This window comes from Pseudophryne corroboree, chromosome 3 (genome assembly GCF_028390025.1).
Source record: "Pseudophryne corroboree isolate aPseCor3 chromosome 3, aPseCor3.hap2, whole genome shotgun sequence".
In the NCBI taxonomy this organism is placed as follows: Eukaryota; Metazoa; Chordata; class Amphibia; order Anura; family Myobatrachidae; genus Pseudophryne; species Pseudophryne corroboree.
The window spans coordinates 358613689-358629387 of record NC_086446.1 but is presented as its reverse complement, the minus strand read 5'-3'; the positions used below and the strand labels follow the sequence as shown (position 1 = coordinate 358629387).

Below are 15699 nucleotides of genomic sequence, written 5' to 3'. Positions count from 1 at the left end.
GCGAGATAAACTACCGTATGAACCAATCAGCTCCTTACTGTCATTTTTCAAACAAAGTCTGCAACATGGCAGCTAGGTGCTAATTGGCTGGTCTACAATTGAAAAGGAGAGAAAAGACAAAAACCCTTGTTTGGGAGCACTCGTTTGTAATGATTGGTATAATGTGAAGTGAAATAAATGATAAAATGAGATAAAACTTAACCTTTAATTGTTTCTTGAATAAAAAGAAATAAATGTGAAATAATTTTGAGACTCGTGTCTGATGTTTAGAATAAGGACCTTGTTTAACCTTTTTAACAAATGAGGTACAAGGTAATGAAGGAAGGTGAAGATATCAGAAAAAATGTGTTTAATGGATACCATAAAATTCTGATGAAATGAGGGTATCCAGAAGAGTCACTGTACATGCCTTGGAATAAAGGTTTTAATAGTGGCGTGATATGGTAGCAAGGTTGGGTTAAGGTAAAGGAAGATGGCAAAAAGAATCTTTTGAGAGAGAAAAGGGGGCCCACTGCACCTGGTATTCTCAGGAGGTTTCCCTTCTTGATACTGACCAGGCCATACCTGCTTAGCTTCCGAGATCGGACAAGATCGGGCGTATTCAGGGTAGTATGGCCGTGGGCCTGTTGTTTGAAATGTAAGAAAAGAAATAAGAGGGGAAATCCACTCCTATTATCTGTACTGTACATAAGTCAAAACCATGAATAGTCCGGGAGGGTTTTTCCAGAAGCAGGAATGTGAGAAGCGTTGGATGAGATTTTTCCTTTTAAAAGGCCCACTGCACCTGGTATTCTCAGGAGGTTCACCTTCCTAGTACTGACCAGGCCATGCCTGCTTAGCTTCCGAGATTGGACAGGATCGGGCGTATACAGGGTAGTATGGCCGTGGGCCAGTATAATGGAAATATGAATGGAATGGGAGAATACACAAACTCTGCTTTCTGTACTTCACACTCAACCAAGGCTATAGATAGTCTCAAAATGGTATTTCCAGACAAGGGTGTGTCAGGATAATTCTGAGTGTCTAGGATTTATTAAGTCACAGGATAAATTTGATAGAGGTGTAGTGTGGTAGGTAGAGTTTTGCAGATAGTGAGCTCTCATGAAAATGCTGAATGAAGATATGTACTGTGTATGTGTGTATCTTAATCCATAGATTAAGAAATAACAATTGATAAATGAGAATCAGAGCTCAGAAACGGCTCATAGATGGTTCAATGACAATAAACGCTATAATTGCTAGTCCCCTAAAGGGAAACCAGATGAGTAATCATATGCTGGCAAAGAGCTCAAGGCTGGCTCACAGATAATACATATAGCCTTATAGTGCGAGTGAAATTGATCAATACCAATTATTAAAGAACAGAGTTCAGAACTGACTCAAAGATGGTTAGATGACAATTAACACTATAATTGCTGGTCCCCTGAAGGGAAGCCAGATGAGTGATCATATGCTGGTAAGGAGCTCAGGGCTGGCTCACAAATAGTACAATTAGCCTTATAATAAGAGTGAGATTGATTGATACTAAATACTCGATGATTAATGCCAATGAATAAAAAATGCTACCATAAATAAACTTATAACAAAATCAAGGTTGAATACCTAAATCTAGTAAATAAACCTTAGAGGCATAGGTGGGAAATAAGTGCAATAGAAATGTTTTGTTGTCCTATTAGGACAATATTGTACAAGTTTTTCTTCTCTGCAAATATGGTGTAATTACTGCAGATAGAACACAGTTCTAAGACAGAGGAGAGTGTAGTGGTATACAGAGGTCTAGTATCTGTTACCACTGTCACTAGGTATGCGGTCAAATCTTTACAAATTGATAGTGAGTATAAACACAAATTAAACCCTGGTGGTCTAGTGAGAATTACCACAGCACTGGTATCAATTACAGCAACAAACGGGTATATAGTCAGTGTTAGGCAGGGGATAAATTCCCATTGTGCCCTAATGATCTAGTGTTGGTTGCCGCAGCACACTTAAAACCCTGGTGGTCTAGTGTCAGTTACCACAGCCGCAAGGTATGCGGCGGATGCTGTCCTGGTCTCCTCTGTCCGAAGTCCCGCTACAGTGATGAGCGCGGCCGCCCGCTTTCGGACTGGGCGTAGCCGCGATGACGTCACTATGGACGTTCTCGACGTACGTTTCACCTGATTTGGCTTGGTCATGAGAGCCTCTCTCTACTGCTCTCCTGTGGCCAGTACTTGAGTATTGAAATGACCAATGAAGTTGTCACTTAGATTTGACAGACTGATAGTTGAATCTATCAGATCTCCGGTGGATTGACCAGTAGAATCCATATTGAAAAAGGGAAAAGGGGAGGGAAAACAGTGATGGATGGAAAGGAATAGAATAGAGAAAAAGATGGTGATGGAAGAATGTGATGATTAGAAATATGGATGAAAGTAAGAGGAAAATAAATAAATAAAAATGGGAATAAAGAAATAGAATAATAATAATAATAATAATAATAATAAAATGAAAATGAATATAGATATGAAAATAAAAATGATAATAATAATAAAATAAGATAAAAATAAAAATAAAAATAATAATAAATATAAATATAAATAATAATAATAAATATAAAATTAGAAATAAATATAAAAATAAATATAAATATAAAAATGAAAATAAATAAATATAAATATAGAGGGAGAAGGGGGATGAGTGAAGGTGTGCAGCAATGAAATATGGAAGAGGATGAGACTGTTATTAGATGGATGGTGAAAAGGGAAAGGGTTGTAGCTTAGGTGTGAGGATTGAAATGTGGAAAAAGTGGGGTGACGTGTAGGAGGAGTGGAGGATAGAAAAAATGATACTATGAATATAGGTGTGTAGATGGGAGAGTGAGTGAGTATTATGTTAAGTGCTGTGTAGAAGAGGTATGTGAAGGGGAAGTGTAAGTAATGATGTGGTAAGATGGAATGGAATGGGGTCTTGGTGGGGCTGGAGAAGCATGGAAGAGATGTGGCAAGTGAAGGGAAAGGGTGGGGTTTAGAAAGGTGAAGTGAAGAAATGGGCTAGAGGGAAAGTGAAAGCGAGGGAATGAGCAAAAATTGATAAACAAAAGTATAAATATATAAATGTTGTGATTGACTGAGGATAGTGATGAAAAGAAGGGGGGGGGTTTGGTGAGGAAAAGAAAGAAAAAAAGGGAGGGGGAGAAAAGAGTGGGTTTGTGGTTTAGAATGTGATGGGGAGTTGTAGAAAAAAGGGAAGAGGGGGGAGGAAAAAGAAGGAATGAGTAGCAGAGAGAAAGAGAGAGAAGGGGAAAAAAAGGGGGGAGAAAAAGAAAATGAAAAAGAAAATAGAAGAAGGTGAGGATAGGGAAAAGGGGAAGGGGGTTGGGGTGGGGGTGTGGAAGAAAAAAAGGGGGGGATGAAATGGAATGATGAGGCGGGAAAGGAGCAGGATCAGTGGATATTGGGATTATGTGGGTAGAAAAATGCTGTAATTGATGTATTCATTTAAACCTTTGGGCATAAGAGTGTCCAGCTTGAAGATCCATTCAGATTCCTTTTTCTGGAGTACCATGCTCTAATCTCCTCCTCTTAATCCCATTTTTACATGTTCCAGACCTGAAAAATGTAAATCTTCTATTCGACTGTCATGAAAGCGTAGAAAATGTCTAGCGACTGTGGTGAGCTTCTTGAACTGGGCTAAGTCTGATTTGGCATTCCTCACTGTGCTGATATGTTCAAGTGCCTGACTTTAAACATACGAGATGTCATGCCCACATACCTTAAATTACAGGTACATGAGATGCAATAGATCACATTCTCTGTCCTACAGTTGAAGAAATCTTGCACTGTGATCTGCTGATTGAATCTGTCCGTGATTGACGTAAGGTTAGTAACGTGTGGGCACAATTTGCATTTACCGCAGGGATAGCTACCTTTGAGAGGTCTTGGATTTGAGGGCTGCGAAAAGTAACTTCTTACCAGTTTATTTTTTAGGTTTGGTGCCCTCCTCCAGCTCATGTTGATGTTCTGGCCAATATGGTCCGAGATGTCCTCGTCCATTTTCAAGATGTGCCAATGGGTTTGCAGGATTTTTCTGGCATCTTTCCAATTCTTACAGAAGTCACCGATAAAACGTAGGGTGTTTTTATCTTCCTTAATTTTTGTAGTAGGGAAGACCAAAGAGTCCCGTTCTACTTTCTGTACTTGAGATTTGGCTCTTTTAATAAGTCTGTTGCTATATCCTCGCTCTTTCAATCTTGCAGCCAAATCATTACTTTTAGTTTGAAAGGTGGAGTCTTCAGTGCAATTCCTTTTAAGCCTAAGGAATTCTCCCTTAGGAATGTTTTTAATGGTTGATGGAAAATGGCTGCTAGTTGAATGAAGTAAGCTGTTGGTTGAAGTCTCTTTCCTGAAGATTTCAGTGGCTATTGTGTTGGTCTCATCTCGATATATCCTGAGATCAAGAAATGGAATGGAGGATTTTTTCATCTTTGATGTCATTTCTATACTTTGTTTAGATTGTAAGACTAGTGCGGTTCCATACTGAATTTATCTTTATACAATTCTTGGTACTGAGGTCTTTTCCTCAGCTCTCGGACCCAGCACAGTCATCCAGGCAGAATTTCAAGCCACAATTAGAACTTTTTGTTCTATTTATGATTTACTTTTGAACCTTTCCCTTTAAGCCCCTGTTTCAAGAATTTCAGACGCCTCTCTCTCAGCTCCAACGACCAGTACGAATATGAGTACTTTCAGTTTAAAAACTGAACTGAAGAACAAAAGATCTATAGAAGACCTAGATACTATCTTTCCTATCAAGATCCCTGATCCCATTACAGAGACCAATTGGGAAGATGACCTCTCTCATTTGAAGAGAACTCTCAAAAGACGCATTAGAGTCGATTGGGATTTAACTAGTTTGGAACACTATTGCAGACAAAAAATATCTCCAAGAGGTCTACGGCCTAAACTTTTTCCTTCATTCGCACTCTCCACAGATAATCTACGTAAAGATTGGGAACACTGTCTCTTAAAATGCTCCCAGGACTTAATGGGTATTCTAATAAAACACAATCACCTAATCATGGAAGAATGTACTAAAGAAATTGATACCTTGGGCCAAAAATTGGAACAATGGGAAGGTAATCCTTCCTTTCAAGATTTCTTCTGCAAAATGAAAAAAGATCTTGAGTCATATGAGGATAACATCATTGAAAGGAAGAAATCCAAGTTCGCAAGGGATAAACGCGACTTTACTTCTGGACACATTTTTAAATGGACCCAACAAACTCGCAGAAGGGAAGCGACCAGACGGGATTATACACCATCATCCTCTGAAGTCGAACCATCAGATACAGAAGATCACCCGGATTCCAACTCAGATTTAAGAGATCCTTTCGATCGCAGGAGGAATTCCAGTCACCACTCTACTTCTACATCTGCCTCTTTTTTAGAGGTAGGCAGGGGCAAGGCCCGTGGATACCCTACAAAACAAAAACCAGGCGGGGGGGGAGGAAGAACATCAAGACAAAGATGGCGGTCACCGCAGCAAAGACGATACCCCTCCAGGAAACAGAAGTAACCAATGAGGGCCTCACCAAACTAAGGATAATCAATCTATCCACACATGTTCTCACGCAAGACCAAACCAGTGTCCTTGAGAAAGGTCTCTCGTTCTCACCGACTAATCATTTCGACCGTTTCAAGTGGGAAATAAATCTCCGACATTTTGGCCGCAAACTTTTACTCAAAAAACATTTTTCCAAAAAAGATAAGGCCATTCTCCTGCCGAACAGTGACTCAGTTGACTGGTCACAGCAGGAACAAGATGCTCTAGCCATTCTAGAGGAACTATCGGACGAACAACCCTCCACTTCCACCCGCCCTATCTGTAAAACAAGTCAACCTTTTATCCTCAGGATAACCAAAGTCCTGAGATAAAGGTGTTTTTGGATCTGGTGTCACGTGACTTTGACATACTTTACCGGCGCCAGAAATCCTTCAAAACAATTGGCAACTTATCCAGACAACAGAAAACAGCCATAAAAGAGATGCAAAAATGGGATGACGTACAGATCAAAATGTCAGACAAAGGAGGAAATATTGTGATATGGCCTACTACACTATACCTCAAAGAGGCCAATAGACAATTAAAAGATACCTCCTGTTACAAGACGACTTTATTTGATCCCACACAGAACTTTTCAAGTCTATATTCTCGGATCATTAACAAATACCTTTAACAAGGTACCATCACAAAAACAGAATGGGACTATTTGAATACCCCGCACCCAAGGACGCCGACACTTTATCTGCTACCAAAAGTCCACAAAAATGTGGACAATCCACCTGGACGACCCATTATATCAGGTAATGGGGGCCTTCTGGAGAAAGCCAGCTGCTTCCTCGATGTCCATTTGCGACAACATGTCCTCACCCTTCCTTCATATGTCAAAGATACGACTGATGTCCTGAAGAAAATCCAAGGTATACGATTGGAAGACTCCCACATAATGGTTGGATTAGACGTTGAATCTCTATATACATCCATCAAACACGATTTGGGCATCAACGCAGTCAAATATTTTCTGTCTATGTGTGACACTGGTGACTTTCAGGATTTCCTTTTGGAACTACTCCATTTTGTGTTGAATCACAACTACTTTCTTTTCAACAATCGTTTCTATATACAGACCAGAGGCACCGCTATGGGGGCGGCATGTGCCCCCACATACGCGAACCTCTTTTTAGGCTGGTGGGAACGGGAAATGGTATTTAATGATGATCAAGAGGAATACACCAACCACATTCTGATTTGGATACGTTACATCGACGACATTTTTATGATCTGGGATGGTACCCAAGACAAATTGGACCAATATATCCTTTCTCTCACTGCCAATCAGATCAATATGAAATTTATATACACCAGCAGCAAATCCTCCATTCCATTTCTTGATCTCAGGATATATCGAGACGAGACCAACACAATAGCCACTGAAATCTTCAGGAAAGAGACTTCAACCAACAGCTTACTTCATTCAACTAGCAGCCATTTTCCATCAACCATTAAAAACATTCCTAAGGGAGAATTCCTTAGGCTTAAAAGGAATTGCACTGAAGACTCCACGTTTCAAACTAAAAGTATTGATTTGGCTGCAAGATTGAAAGAGCGAGGATATAGCAACAGACTTATTAAAAGAGCCAAATCTCAAGTACAGAAAGTAGAACGGGACTCTTTGGTCTTCCCTACTACAAAAAATTAAGGAAGATAAAAACACCCTACGTTTTATCGGTGACTTCTGTAAGAATTGGAAAGATGCCAGAAAAATCCTGCAAACCCATTGGCACATCTTGAAAATGGACGAGGACATCTCGGACCATATTGGCCAGAACATCAACATGAGCTGGAGGAGGGCACCAAACCTAAAAGATAAACTGGTAAGAAGTTACTTTTCGCAGCCCTCAAATCCAAGACCTCTCAAAGGTAGCTATCCCTGCGGTAAATGCAAATTGTGCCCACACGTTACTAACCTTACGTCAATCACGGACAGATTCAATCAGCAGATCACAGTGCAAGATTTCTTCAACTGTAGGACAGAGAATGTGATCTATTGCATCTCATGTACCTGTAATTTAAGGTATGTGGGCATGACATCTCGTATGTTTAAAGTCAGGGCACTTCAACATATCAGCACAGTGAGGAATGCCAAATCAGACTTAGCCCAGTTCAAGAAGCTCACCACAGTCGCTAGACATTTTCTACGTTTTCATGACAGTCGAATAGAAGATTTACATTTTTCAGGTCTGGAACATGTAAAAATGGGATTAAGAGGAGGAGATTACAGCATGGCACTCCAGAAAAAGGAATCTGAATGGATCTTCAAGCTGGACACTCTTATGCCCAAAGGTTTAAATGAATACATCAATTACAGCATTTTTCTGCCCACATAATCCCAATATCCACTGATCCTGCTCCTTTCCCGCCTCATCATTCCATTTCATCCCCCCCTTTTTTTCTTCCACACCCCCACCCCAACCCCCTTCCCCTTTTCCCTATCCTCACCTTCTTCTATTTTCTTTTTCTCCCCCCTTTTTTTCCCCTTCTCTCTCTTTCTCTCTGCTACTCATTCCTTCTTTTTTCTCCTCCCTCTTCCCTTTTTTCTACAACTCCCTATCACATTCTAAACCACAAACCCACTCTTTTCTCCCCCTCCCTTTTTTTCTTTCTTTTCCTCACCAAACCCCCCCCCCTTCTTTTCATCACTATCCTCAGTCAATCACAACATTTATATATTAATACTTTTGTTTATCAATTTTTGCTCATTCCCTCGCTTTCACTTTCCCTCTAGCCCGTTTCTTCACTTCACCTTTCTAAACCCCACCCTTTCCCTTCACTTGCCACATCTCTTCCATGCTTCTCCAGCCCCACCAAGACCCCATTCCATTCCATCTTACCACATCATTACTTACACTTCCCCTTCACATACCTCTTTTACACAGCACTTAATATAATACTCACTCACTCTCCCATCTACACACCTATATTCATAGTATCATTTTTTCTATCCTCCACTCCTCCTACATGTCACCCCCCTTTTTTCCACATTTCAATCCTCACACCTAAGCTACAACCCTTTCCCTTTTCACCATCCGTCTAATAACAGTCTCATCCTCTTCCATATTTCATTGCTGCACACCTTCACTCATCCCCTTCTCCCTCTATATTTATATTTATTTATTTTTATTTTCATATTTATATTTATTTTTATATTTATTTCTAATTTTATATTTATTATTATTATTATTATTATTATTTATATTTATTATTATTATTATTTTTATCTTATTTTATTTTTATTATTATTATCATTTTTATTTTCATATCTATATTCATTTTCATTTTATTATTATTATTATTATTATTATTATTATTATTATTATTATTATTCTATTTCTTTATTCCCATTTTTATTTATTTATTTTCCTCTTACTTTCATCCATATTTCTAATCATCACATTCTTCCATCACCATCTTTTTCTCTATTCTATTCCTTTCCATCCATCCCTGTTTTCCCTCCCCTTTTCCCTTTTTCAATATGGATTCTACTGGTCAATCCACCGGAGATCTGATAGGTTCAACTATCAGTCTGTCAAATCTAAGTGACAACTTCATTGGTCATTTCAATACTCAAGTACTGGCCACAGGAGAGCAGTAGAGAGAGGCTCTCGTGACCAAGCCTAATCAGGTGAAACGTACGTCGAGAACGTCCATAGTGACGTCATCGCGGCTACGCCCAGTCCGGAAGCGGGCGGCCGCGCTCATCACTGTAGCGGGACTTCGGACAGAGGAGACCAGGACAGCATCCGCCGCATACCTTGCGGCCGTGGTAACTGACACTAGACCACCAGGGTTTTAAGTGTGCTGCGGCAACCAACACTAGATCATTAGGGCACAATGGGAATTTATCCCCTGCCTAACACTGACTATATACCCGTTTGTTGCTGTAATTGATACCAGTGCTGTGGTAATTCTCACTAGACCACCAGGGTTTAATTTGTGTTTATACTCACTATCAATTTGTAAAGATTTGACCGCATACCTAGTGACAGTGGTAACAGATACTAGACCTCTGTATACCACTACACTCTTCTCTGTCTTAGAACTGTGTTCTATCTGCAGTAATTACACCATATTTGCAGAGAAGAAAAACTTGTACAATATTGTCCTAATAGGACAACAAAACATTTCTATTGCACTTATTTCCCGCCTATGCCTCTAAAGTTTATTTACTAGCTTTAGGTATTCAACCTTGATTTTGTTATAAGTTTATTTATGGTAGCATTTTTTATTCATTGGCATTAATCATCGAGTATTTAGTATCAATAAATCTCACTCTTATTATAAGGCTAATTGTACTATTTATGAGCCAGCCCTGAGCTCCTTACCAGCATATGATCACTCATCTGGCTTCCCTTCAGGGGACCAGCAATTATAGTATTAATTGTCATCTAACCATCTTTGAGTCAGTTCTGAACTCTGTTCTTTAATATTTGGTATTGATCAATTTCACTCTCACTATAAGGCTATATGTATTATCTGTGAGCCAGCCTTGAGCTCTTTGCCAGCATATGATTACTCATCTGGTTTCCCTTTAGGGGACTAGCAATTATAGCGTTTATTGTCATTGAACCATCTATGAGCCGTTTCTGAGCTCTGATTCTCATTTATCAATTGTTATTTCTTAATCTATGGATTAAGATACACACATACACAGTACATATCTTCATTCAGCATTTTCATGAGAGCTCACTATCTGCAAAACTCTACCTACCACACAACACCTCTATCAAATTTATCCTGTGCCTTAATAAATCCTAGACACTCAGAATTATCCTGACACACCCTTGTCTGGAAATACCATTTTGAGACTATCTATAGCCTTGGTTGAGTGTGAAGTACAGAAAGCAGAGTTTGTGTATTCTCCCATTCCATTCATATTTCCTTTATACTGGCCCACGGCCATACTACCCTGAATACGCCGTTCCTGTCCAATCTCGGAAGCTAAGCAGGCATGGCCTGGTCAGTACTAGGAAGGTGAACCTCCTGAGAATACCAGGTGCAGTGGGCCTTTTAAAAGGAAAAATCTCATCCAACGCTTCTCACATTCCTGCTTCTGGAAAAACCCTCCCGGACTATTCATGGTTTTGACTTATGTACAGTACAGATAATAGGAGTGGATTTCCCCTCTTATTTCTTTTCTTACATTTCAAACAACAGGCCCACGGCCATACTACCCTGAATACGCCCGATCTTGTCCGATCTCGGAAGCTAAGCAGGTATGGCCTGGTCAGTATCAGGAAGGGAAACCTCCTGAGAATACCAGGTGCAGTGGGCCCCCTTTTCTCTCTTAAAAGATTCTTTTTGCCATCTTCCTTTACCTTAACCCAACCTTATCACGCCACTATTAAAACCTTTATTCCAAGGCATGTACAGTGACTCTTCTGGATACCCTCATTTCATCAGAATTTTATGGTATCCATTAAACACATTTTTTCTGATATCTTCACCTTCCTTCATTACCTTGTACCTCATTTGTTAAAAAGGTTAAACAAGGTCCTTATTCTAAACATCAGACACGAGTCTCAAAATAATTTCACATTTATTTCCTTTTATTCAAGAAACAATTAAAGGTTAAGTTTTATCTCATTTTATCATTTATTTCACTTCACATTATACCAATCATTACAAACGAGTGCTCCCAAACAAGGGTTTTTTGTCTTTTCTCTCCTTTTCAATTGTAGTCTAGTCTACAAAATTCCTGGGAGCACCGCCAATCATTAGCAGTTTAAAACTTTTTTGTCAACTGCATATATATTGGTTTTTTCATCTTTGATGTCATTTCTATACTTCGTTTAGATTGTAAGACTAGTGCGGTTCCATACTGAATTTATCGCTAATTGGCTGGTACCTTGGCTTTACTCTTACCTTGTGATATCCTTGAGCTATCCGTCAGGCTATACATATGTGTGTGTGTGTGTGTGTGTGTGTGTGTGGGAGCGAGTAATGAGTGTGGATGAGAGACGCAGGTCTTGTGAAGAGCGAATAGGTCGGGTTGGGAGATATTTTGAGATGTACGTTGGTGTAGTTTGGTTAATGGCCTTGTGTGTGAGTAAAAGTATCTTATATTGAATGTGGTAGAATACAGGTAAACAATGGAGGGACTGACAGAGTGGATCTGCAGACGATGAGCGTCTAGCGAGGAAGATTAGCCTCGCCGCTGCATTCAGAATGGATTGTAGTGGTGAGAAGGCCAGTTAGGAGACTGTTACAATAATCAATGCGGGAGATAATGAGAGCGTGGATTAGAGTTTTAGGAGTGTCTTCTGTAAGGTATGGTCGTATTTTGGATATGTTATGAAAAATACAAAGAATATGTTTGATATATCTTCTTTGCATTATTCTAATAATTTTTATTGCCAAAAAAGTCTGCTTATCTTTTCCACATATCACTAATCAAAACTCACCAAATTTCCAGTAGTTTATATTGCTGCACTTGTGTATAATGCCCAGATGTACGCTTTGGCTCATATATTGCATGTAAATCTGTCTCTGTTGCTAGCCAGTGTCTCCTGAGCTAATTAGCTCACCGCACGTCCCTGCATCATACACCTAACATTTGTGTGCCATATAGAATGATAGCACGGCAGGCTTGTCATGTCTACTATGCTGGGCCTGGATGCATCATGGCTTATTCAGTCAAAGCACAACGTACTGAGACACAGTAGAGTGTAATGGTTCTTTCCATCCACCAGATATGGCTTTTCCTAAACTACATGGCACATGCATCAAATAGCCAATATAGCATGTAATTCAGACCTGATTGCAGCAAAATCTTTCTCTAATGGGCAAAACCATGTGCACTGCAGGTGTGGCAGATGTAACATTTGTAGAGAGAGTTAAAGGCCCTACACACTGGGCGATAATAGTGAAAGATATGAACGATCTCGTTCATTAATGAATGGGATACCGTTCATATCTTTCAGTGTGCTCGTTCATCGCTGGTGCCCCGTCGCTTGTGCATGCAGGCCAATATGGACGAGATCGTCCATATTTGCCAGCACTGCTATGGAGTCAGGTGACGGGGGGAGTGAAGTTTATTCTTCATCACTGCCCCCACCCCCGCCGTCGGGTCACCCGTCGGCCGTTTCCGCCATCGGGCAGCTCGGCGGTAGATCACACAATGTGTAGGGCCCATTACATTTGTGTGGGTTATATTGTTTCTGTGCAGGGTGTCAGGTTCGGTTTTGCTTGTGTCCCCGGAGGGGGCGCTAGTGGGTCAGTGGAGGTAGGATGGAAGAAGTGAGGAGGCTGGATTGGGTTTCTGCGCATCAGCGCAATGGTGTTTTATTAACATAAAAGTTCACACAATAAGGCAGCAGAATAACGTGCAGGAATAAACAATAAAAAGTATGCAATGGAAATGGTGCAGCTTGGAAGCTGAGAGTCTATGGAGGAAATGGTAATGATAGATAAGTTCACTGGTGTGAGAACCAGAGTGGTTTAAAACGTGGAGCCAGCAGAGATGGTAATAAATGTGTAGCAAACCTGGTAGCAGATGCAGGAGACTCAGGTGGAAGTTCACAGAGCAGTTCGTTAAGCACAGGCAGCTAGCAAGCTGCTTCACAGGTGAGGTGATGGAATGCACCTGGAGAGAGTCTCTACTGCAGAGGCTGAAGCACACTGCGGTTGTAGTTAGGTGTGGAGCCAAATACAGATGCAGGGGTTGCTGATGCTTGTAGTTCCACGGAGATGTAGCAAGGTAACCAGGAACACGGAGAAACAGGAAGGTAACCAGGAACACGGAGGATCCAGGAAGGTAACCAGGAACACGGAGAATCCAGGCACATGGGTCGCAGGAGTGACACAAAGTTCAGGACAACCACAGGCTCACCCTGCAGCTCCTGATATACCCCCTGGTGTGCAGACATTGGTTGGAGTGGGAAAAGGAGGTGCGGCCAAGCTCCGGATTGGCCGCCGTACTCTGACCGATGGAGACTGTCATGGCGGCGCCCATGCCGCGGCCCGGCGGGAACGCGGCGTGCTCACACGCCCGCTGTTACAGGAGCGTTCCTAGGCCCAGGATGACGTCTGGCGGCAGAGGAGCGGACGACAGCAGAACGTAGGGACCCCGGACGGAGTCCGCACCGACGGACAGATGTGGCTGTGGTGAGTCGATTCCTGACAGTACCCCCTCCTTTATGGGTGGGCACTGAACACCCACGTTGCTTGGAAGGATGAGTTCTGTGGAAGACACGGACCAACCTTGGAGCATGGACTTCTGACGAATTCACCCAACTTCTCTCCTCAGGACCATAACCGGACAAGTCGATAAGGTATTGTAGACGACCGTACCGGCAACGGGAATCCAGAATCTTCTCTATCTCGAACTCCACGCCCCGCTGAGTTCGCACTTTGGGGCCGACTGGAAGAGCTCTTTGGAAGCGATTCAGGACTAACGGTCTGAGGAGAGAGACATGAAAGGCATTAGGTATTCGTAGAGAAGGTGGTAACTTGAGCTTGTAGGCCACAGGACTGATGACTCTTTCGATGGAAAAGGGACCGATGAAACGTGGTGCAAATTTCATCGACGGGACTCTAAGACGGAGGTTCCGGGTGGAAAGCCAAACCTTGTCACCAGGTTTCAGGCTAGGAACTGCACGTCTTTTGCGGTCAGCAAAGAACTTATACCGGCTAGAAGCCTTCTTGAGAGAAGCATGAATCTTCCTCCAGGTTGAAGAGAACTGACTCAAGACAGCAGTGGCAGCAGGAACATCAATGTGAGGAAGTTCTTGAAAATCTGGAACACGGGGATGTTGTCCATATACAGCAAAGAACGGAGTTGTTTCTGTAGCAGTATGGTAGCGGAAATTGTGGGCAAATTCAGCCCATGGGAGCAGGTCCAACCAGTCATCTTGAGAAGACGAAACATAAAGTCTTAAAAAGGTTTCTAACTCTTGGTTTACCCTCGCCGTCTGCCCATTCGTCTGAGGGTGGTAGGCTGATGAAAACTTGAGGTTGACTTGCATGGCAGAACAAAGGGCTCTCCAAAATCTTGCCACAAACTGAACTCCATGGTCAGATATAATTTCAGTGGGTAGTCCATGTAAGCGGAAAATCTCCCGTAGGAAGATTTGGGCAAGCTTGAATCCTTGAGAAGAGGGAAGGTCAGAGATGAAATCCATGGACAAGTGTGACCAGGGACGGCTGGGAACAGATAACGGTTGTAACTGACCTGCTGGAGATTGTCGAGGAGTCTTGTGCTGCGCACACTTCCGGCAGGATGCCACGAAATCTTTGATGTCAACTTTCATCTTCGGCCACCGGTATGTCTCAGAGAGGAACTTGAAAGTTTTCAGGACACCAGGATGCCCAGTGAATTTGGACTGATGAGCGCAAGACAGCAACTTGGAACGGAGTTCTGGGGGAAACAAAAGTCTTACCAGGAGGTGGAGCAGGAGAAACTTGAGACGAAGCAAATACCACTGGACTCAGGATGGAATGCGGAACCGAGTCGGACGTCTCCTCTTCGGACTCCATAGATCGGGATAAAGCGTCTGCCTTGATATTCTGAGAACCTGGGCGGAAATGAAGCTTAAAGTTAAAACGAGAGAAGAACATAGCCCACCGGGACTGGCGAGGATTGAGGCACTGGGCTGCCTTCAAATAAAGCAGATTTTTATGATCCGTATAGATGTTGAACGGAAATTTGGCCCCTTCCAGGAGATACCTCCATTCCTCAAGGGCCAGCTTGATCGCTAGTAGTTCTTGATCTCCATTGGAATAGTTAGCTTCTGCAGGGAGGAATTTACGAGAATGAAATCCACAAGGGTGAATCTTCCCATCAGTTCCCTTCTGGGAGAGAACAGCTCCAACTCCTACTGTGGAGGCATCCACCTCCAACTGGAATGGCTTGTTTACATCTGGTTGAGACAGAACTGGAGCAGACATAAAGGCCAGCTTGATCTTTTGAAATGCCGCTAAAGCTTCTTCTGACCAGTTGGAATGATCTGCCCCTTTCCGAGTTAAGTTGGTAATAGGAGCGATGAGAGTTGAAAATCCTCGGATAAACTTCCTATAATAATTGGCGAATCCCAGGAATCGCTGAATAGACTTGAGACTACTTGGAATGGACCAATTGGCAATGGCTTCCAACTTTGTCGGGTC

At 41.9% G+C, this 15699-nt stretch overlaps 3 pseudogenes; 1 reads left to right on the top strand and 2 right to left on the bottom strand.

The window, feature by feature from the left end:
* Positions 1-505: 505 nt before the first annotated feature.
* Positions 506-623, bottom strand: LOC134896707 (5S ribosomal RNA; annotated as a pseudogene).
* Positions 624-772: 149 nt separating this feature from the next.
* Positions 773-890, bottom strand: LOC134897036 (5S ribosomal RNA; annotated as a pseudogene).
* Positions 891-10752: 9862 nt separating this feature from the next.
* LOC134896375 (5S ribosomal RNA) lies at positions 10753-10870 on the top strand (annotated as a pseudogene).
* Positions 10871-15699: the final 4829 nt, after the last annotated feature.